Here is an 8201-nt window from a genome sequence, read left to right on the forward strand (position 1 = left end):
TGTCAGTGTAGCGGGTTATGAGTTAGACACTATACATCTCAGAAGCTTTCAGGGGGCTGACTTGTAGCCGGAAGTACAGAAACTTGGCCTCTCAAGACAGTTCTTGATCTCTGAAGACTGGACCTCCTTGGTTCCTCAAGACTGGAGACCACCTTGAACCCTAAAAACAACACACCATACTTCAAGATCTGAAACGCGCCCCCTTCTGACTTTTCCGGACTAGAGCCACCCAGAGAAAGTTCTCATTGGTGCCTGCAGTCAGGAGACACTTCCTGGGTCCTCAAGGGAAGAGGGCCTTCAATGTCCCTTTAGATCATTCTGCTCAAGATCACACATGTACCTTCTGTGAGGCTTTAGAAGTGAGCACCCATCCCAGACGACACAGTGCAGACAGTGTCCTGATCCAGAGTTTTCTGGGCCCATGCTGTTCAATTTTTTCACATTTCCAGATAGTCTAATACTTTCTTGGTCCTCCGATGGACCTTTTATATATCGCACGAAGGTGTGAAGGAAGTTAGGGTGTCACAAGTCATTTAAACTAATTAACAGTGCAACCATTTGGCTACACAGTGAGGGCCAGGAATCGGTAGCCAAGTTCAAGGGTGTTTATTGCAACTTAGTAATCAGGTTCAAATAAATCACTCTCAATAGCATGCTGCAGACAGGATGACAACAGAGAGATCAAGTCTCCCAAAGAAATGTGTGCAGACAAGAAATAAACAAACAAGTAGCTCTGTAGCTGCATTACAAACCAACATCAATACCTAATGTTCAGAAAACAATCTTAATTTCTCCTATCTATACATAAGCATTTTAAATCTCCCTCCCAAGAAGAAGCTAAGTTTAGAAAGTCTCAGGAATCAAAGAGTTCCATTTAAGAGGCACAAATAAGGCAACGTCATTAAGGCAGAAGAAGAATTAGCATCTCAAAGCTCGGTCAAGAGTCTTCAGAGGGTCGAGAATAGGTCTCAGTGTAAGCCACACTTAGACACAATCAAGGGTCGCAGGGTCTAAAGTTCTCAAAGTCCATTCAAAGGGAAAAAGAGAATCATGGAAGGGATTCAAGGAAAAATCTACAGAGCATCTCTGGATACATGTTTAGTAAGGAAGGCCAAGGAAATACCCTGGAAAAGCTCTGCAAAGTTCCAAGTGTGTGTCAGTCACTCCCGGAGAAAAAAAACAGGTTATAGTCCGCAAAATCCACCATCATCGGATATCCATGGTTCAATTCCGTTCCCAAGGTACAATCAGCAAAATGAATGTCTGGTCCACACTAGACATGGGAACTAGGATTCTTTTTCACACACAGGCCGGTCACCAATATTCCTTTCACTAGTGCTCTAGATTCCCACGTGCTTTAGTCAATGTCAGGTTCCCAGGCTACATATCTAACTCTAATAGGTAAATGTATCTAGTCTAAACTAACAATGCATGTGAAAGCCGACAAGAGGAAGTCACATTAGCAGAGCGGGAGTACAATTACTTTGTAAAAGGCAGCATGGTAGAATACAGGCCTACAAAGTAATGTCAATGGTAATGCTTTAATTCAATAGTGCATAAAAACAATGTTTGTGACGGAGTGTTTCATCCGCAAAACTGTAAACAAGGGGCCTTATTTATGAGGTCATGCGTCACTTTTACGCCGCCGGTGCGTTACTTTTTGTGGCGCACCAGCGGGGTAAAAAATGTGCCTTGTTGCACCATATTTACAAAGTCACGCATCTAGGTAGATGCGTCACTTTGTAAACCCCTGCGCCACATTATACCTGCACCAGGTATAATGTATGCAGGGTGGGTGTTCTGACGCAAAAAAGGGTCATAGAAGTGATGCAGTGAAGTGAATAAGATTTCACTGCACTACTTATAGGACGCAAATGAGTCAATATCTTACACCTGCCTCACACCAGGCATAAGACTGACGCAGGCCCTTTCACATGGGGTTTGCCCCATGTGAAAGGACACATTGCTGGAGTTGCGTCACTTTTGCGCCATACAGACACGTCAGAAATACTGAAGTATCTGTAACTCCTTGCAACATGATGCGTCATACAGTAAATATGACGTATCAATCATGTCGCAAGGAGGGCGCACTGAGAAGTGACGCATCGCTGCTTTCACGCAGCGATGCGTCACTTCTCATAAATAAGGGCCCAAGGCCTTTACTGTACTATTGCATAATGCAGCCATGCGCAGATAGGAATACATGCAACCACATATGACACATGTCTTGAAACATTTTTTGTTCATGATTGCCCCATCCAGGGCTTAAAGTGGGATGAAAGAAAGTGTGGGGTGGAGGGGCCATGAAAGGGATGGGCCTATTCAATTAAGAGCGTGGCTTAAACATATAAGCAAAAGTTCCCATTGAGTGCCACCCTACCCTCACAATTGCATAGAATCACAATTGCTACTGGGGTATGCAACCATTGCCCTGTGAGGTGTGCAGAGAGGCCAAGGATTGGATGACCATGTATTCTGAACACCTTTTTGCCCCACTGAGAGAAACTCTTATTGCCTAAAGTCACAACTTAGTTGTGCCCCATTATAAACAGCTGTATGAGACTCAATTCAAATTATGCACTGGACAAGAGTAATATGCTGCCTGACAATAAACAGTAGCACAACATCCTGGAAAAAGAAAACACTCTTATGGAATGCAAGATTAAGTAAAGCATATGAAATATAAGTAATCAGTGTTTTTGCCTGAAAAGTTAGACATGGGGCCCGATTCACAAAAGTTATCTGAGACAAAATCCTAACTTTACGACTTTCGGTATTCACAAAAAACATTTAGTAGTAGTAAAGTTAGGATTCCTAACTTTACTACTACTAAACGAGACATAATCCTAACTTTACGACTTTCGGTATTCACAAAAGGCATTTAGTAGTAGTAAAGTTAGGATTCCTAACTTTACTACTACTAAATGCCTTTCATGCATGCATTTTTGAGAGGCTTTCTCCTACTTCATCCATAAATTAGTCTTTTAAACGGGCCTAAGAATTTTATGAAGGGAGCCAGGATCGCGTAACGTGCATCACAACTCCTGGGTGCGCAACCGGCCTCCAGGTGTCAAAACCGGCCTTCAAGGGCTCCAGCCTCCCGGGGGATTGCCCACTTGCCCGGCTGGCCAGTCCGGCTGTGAGTGTAGGCTGTTTGTTGGGCCACCGTGGGCCTTGTTTCTAGCCAGTGTGGGTGTTTTTATAAATGATTGATAGTGTCGTACAGTAAGAGCTGTCACAAAGGCAGCTGCTGGGCCTCAGGCTGTTGGGCCAGGGATGGAAGCCTCCACCCAAGCAATCAGTCTGGAAGGAAGTAGCTGGTAATGGTGCAAGAGTTCTCAGAACTCGAGGCAAAGTGCACTTTTGATTCTGAAGCGCTTCCCAGACAAAGAAAAAAAGCATGTTTTTAATTGTTGAGGTTATCTAGTAACATTACGAGGTGGCACTCCAAAACTGCTGTCTTAACGCGCCTTCAAGAATGGCAGGTCCTGGAAGTGACCCTCCCTTACCTCGACATTCTTTTAGTTGATAATACAAGTAACTCATTCAAAGATATGTTACACCTGTATCAGTTGTATCCAATTGTACAAATTTAGCTTAAGCCCACCACTAAGAGTTTTCTAAAACAATAGATCACAACATGTTTTAAAACGCAGGTTGTGAATATGGGCCTCTTATTGTTTTGGAGCCCAGGGTCTGTTTTTTAGGTTTTGCCTGAAACAGAGAATGCGCTGTCACTTGCAAAACATTTTGCTAGCTATAGTGGGCTTAGAGCACGCCCACTGCTTATCATTGGTTGGCTGCATCGTCACTCTCCTTTGTTTGCTTCCCATTTGGTACTACATACAGCCTTCACGTCCTCTTCTTGTGTTTGACTCTTCCCTGGCGCACGGCCAAAGAACTTGTATCCTTTCTCCCTCACTTGGTGTTACCTCTTAGCCCGCCCTCCCTCTCGTCCTGCCAGCAATAAAAATAAGCGATATGACACAGCCAGAGTTGATCATGTCAGAGCTTTTTTTTGTTGTTGCTTCAAGCAATGCTGGACAGCAGGTGTACTGCTGTACAATATGGCTAAAAAAAACAGAAAGCCAATATAGCTTGTAGGTGAAACCTGCAAGAGGGTCAGCTGGTTCACTCCAGAACTCCTAGCCTCCAAGCAAGCCTGCCGGAAACTGGAGAAGAAATGGCACAGTGAACAAACTTCGGACAGCCACGCAGCACACAAGGACGCCATCCGCAACCACCACCACCTCATCAGGGCGGCCAAGAGGACCTCCTTCAAAGACCGCCTCAACAACAACGCACACAATAGGAAGGAGCTCTTCAACATCGTGAAGGAACAATCCAAACCCAGCTCTAACACCAACGACATCCCGCCGTCGCAAGCCCTGTGCAACTCCCTCTCCACCTTTTTCCACCGCAAGATAGCAGACATCCACAACAGCTTCAACCCCCTTACAGCCCCAACAGACAGCAACACAACAGACTTTCCGTACACCACGACCCCCTGCTAGCCTGGGCCAGTATGAGCATCGATGACACCATCAAGACCATGCGCTCAATCCACTCCTCTCCGTCAGACCCATTCCCGCACCACATCTTCAACAGAGCAAGCTGCTCCATCGCACCCCACCTGCGCAATGTCATCAATCTTTCCCTCAAGACCGCGACCTTCCGAGAGATCTGGAAACACGCCGAGATCAACACCCTAATCAAAAAACCTAAGCAAGACCCAAGAGACCTCAAGAACTTCCGGCCCATCTCTCTGCTCCCCTTCCCGGCCAAGGTCATTGAGAAAACCGTCAACAAACAGCTAATCCGATACCTTGAAGAAACCAGAATCCTGGACCCTTCCCAGTCAGGGTTCCGCAGCAACCACAGCACCGAGACTTCCCTCGTTGCCGCCACCGACACATCAGGACCCTGCTGGACAACGGCGAGACCGCAGAATTCACCCTCCTAGACCTCTCTGCCACCTTCTACACCGTCTGCCACCGCACACTAAGCGCACGCCTCCATGCAGCAGGGATCAGAGACAAGGCTCTGGATTGGACCACCTCCTTCCTCTCCGGCAGAACCAAAAGCGTCTGCCTCCCCCCATTCCGTTCCAAAGGCTCCGAGATCATCTGCGGCGTACCCCAGGGATCCTCCCTTAGCCCAACGTTGTTCAACATTTACATGGCCGGAGGAGCCTAGCCTACATCCGAGATGGCCGCCTGATCCCTCGGCTCCGCCGATCCTTCCACTTTTCTCCCGGTCCACGACTTCTCCTGCTGCCAATCCTGATTTTACACTAAATCCTCGGGACCGGGAGACGATTCGGCATCCAGCGGTGTGCTTCCTTGAACGCTCCGTGAAGTAGAAGTGCAGAGGCGCCCTTGTCTCCTCCTCGGCGCTGGTTGCAGCTGGACGGCTCTTTGTTCTCGGCATGACCGGCCATGTTTGTGCTCTTCTCGGATCCTGAAGCGGAGACGATCTGACCGGCGGGGAGTGATCACTGCGCTGTGTTTATCGCTGTGGGGCGCAGCTCAGCCCCGATCATCCTCGCGCTTCGGGACTACTGGGTCTGGTAGTGCAACATTGTATCTGCGCCTTTGTCCATGCTCGGCGCTGCTGGCTCGCTTGGCTCCGACGGCGAAGAGGTGGAAGCCATATTGTTGGCTGTGCTCCCTGCTCCTGCGATCCCTCCGGGCTGCTGCCAGTGAGAGGTCCGGTTGATTCTGCTACATCGGCGCCGTGCATGGTGTCAAAATGGCTTGTGTCGCTTCTGTGCTCCCCGCTACTACACATCCTGCGGTACCCGGACTGGGCGCCCATCTAGGTGGGAGAGATACTGGCGACCAGCCTCGAGGATTGCAACCCTATTGCGAGCCCTGCGTGCAGAGACCTGATGCCCCGTACACTTCTGTGGCACCATTGACAGTTGGAGACATCATGCGTGCATTGAGCGCCTTAAGATCTGACCTGCAAGATAATGCCCGGGACTTAAATGATCGCCTGGTTACTACTTCCCCCTATGTGCCTTCGATGGGACACGATAGCGCCCGACTGCAGGACACTACACCACATCTTGTCCCCGATCACAGTGGGGAGCCTACCCAGTTGTGTCCAGAGAAATTGGGAGTGAGAGAGCCTGGTGGCGTTCCGGCTTGGATTGACATGGCGGAGCAGCGGCCCGAGGACGGGGGTTTTGAGATGTGGCTGGTGAGCCGTCCTTGGACGCCATTTTTGGCTCTTCCTTTGTGTTCTGCTGGTGTCGATTGCAACTTTCTCCTGAAGCAGATGGCTTTGGTTTGGCAGACTGACTTGAGTGGACTGAAACAACATGAAGTCCCCCTCTCTGTCATTGTTGCTCGCATGACTTTGGTGTGGACAGGCTCTGCTGAGCGGCGTTATACCCTGCCAGGATCGCTTCGTTTACCTCTCCATTTCAATATGGCCACTGTGCAACTGGACCACGTCGGTGCCCCAGATCGCAGGGGCCAGGGCTGAAGATGCTCTTTCTATCCTTACTTGCGGTAGAGTGTACTCTCGGGGCTGCAGGGAATAAACTGTGGAGTTGAATATTTGTTTTTCTACGGGTCGGGGATCCGGTGATGGGTGGCCGAGGATTCACAAGCTGGTTGTTTTCTTTTGTTGATCCTTGTTGATGGGGTGGAAGTTCGGTGCGGGCTGGGGAGTCCGGGATTAAGTGGTTCTGGCCCTCCTCCGGTTTTCTGTGTTCTATGGGAGTTTAGATTAGGACAATCTTTTCATACTCTCTATATTTCAGGTATTACTGTAATTCTTTCTTCTTTTTCTCTTCTTTCTTTCCTTGTTCTATATTTCGGGTTTATTGGGCGACAGACACACTGCTGGGGGGGGGGGTTAGGCCGTAGCCTCTGCATGCGTGTAGGGTGGGGGGTTGGGGGATGGGTTTTTAGTTTCCTGGTTTCAGTTTCTATGGTGCCTTGTTTTTTCTTCGTTTAGTTTCTTCTTCTTTATTCTATCTTGGGTCCGTGTTGGGAATGCTAGCGGGCGGGTGGCGGTGGACATTGACTAGGATGTTGGGTCTGATACCCCTGCTGCGCACACTTTGTGCCGCCATGCCGCCTGGGGGGACTTGACTTTCGGCTTGTTGGGCTATGTGGTGAATTTGTCGCTAATGTCATGTTAAGCCTGCACGGACTCTGCTTTCTTAGTCTATAGTTTATATTTTAAAATTAAAAAACGGAAAAATCGGACTCTAATAGCTGCAACAAAAACATTTAAAATTAACCTTCACTGATCCTGAGACATGGTACCACGATGATCTACAGTGTAACTTTTAAATGCTTGCCTATGGTAATATGTGTTACTGTGTCGCCGTATTGCATGCTCTGGTGCTTTAACAGTATTCGTGGCCGGCCTGATGGTTGTGGGCCCGTATTTGTCCTTTTACTGATGCACAATAAAGGTTTTCAAAAATTGAAGAAAAAAAAACATTTACATGGCCCGCTCGCAAACGAGCCCGACAGCACAACCTCAGCATAATCTCATACACCGACGACACTAAGCTGATCCTCTCCCTCTTCAAGGACCCCATCATCGCCCAAGCCAACCTCCACGAAGGAAGGAAGGCCGTTGCCGGCTGGATGAAGACCAGCCGTCTGAAGCTGAACTCGGACAAGACGGAGGTCCTCATCCTCGGCTCCAACCCTTCAGCCTGGGACGACTCCTGGTGGCCGATGGCACTGGGGGAAGCCCCGACTTCCACCGACCACACACGCAACCTGAGAATCATCCTCAACTCAACGCTCTCAATGACCAAGCAAGTCAATGGTGTCTCCTCCTCCTGCTTCAACACCCTCCGCATGCTCCGCAAGATCTACAGATGGATCCCGACAGATACAAGAAAGACAGTCACCCAGGCCCTCGTCAGCAGCAGACTCGACTACGGAAACGCCTTGTACGCGGGTGCCCCAACCAAGCTCATCAAACAACTACAACGCATCCAAAACGCCTCGGCACGACTGATCCTCGACGTTCCACGCCACAGCCACGTCACCTCCCACCTGAGAAACCTGCACTGGCTCCCCGTCAACAAGAGGATATCCTTCAGGCTCCTCACCCACGCACACAAGGCACTCCACAAGACTGGCCCAGCCTACCTCAACAGACGGCTTTCCTTCTACATCCCCAACCACCAGCTACGCTCCGCCAACCTCTCACTCGCCACCGTC

Source organism: Lissotriton vulgaris, chromosome 7 (assembly GCF_964263255.1).
Source record: "Lissotriton vulgaris chromosome 7, aLisVul1.2, whole genome shotgun sequence".
Taxonomy (NCBI): Eukaryota; Metazoa; Chordata; class Amphibia; order Caudata; family Salamandridae; genus Lissotriton; species Lissotriton vulgaris.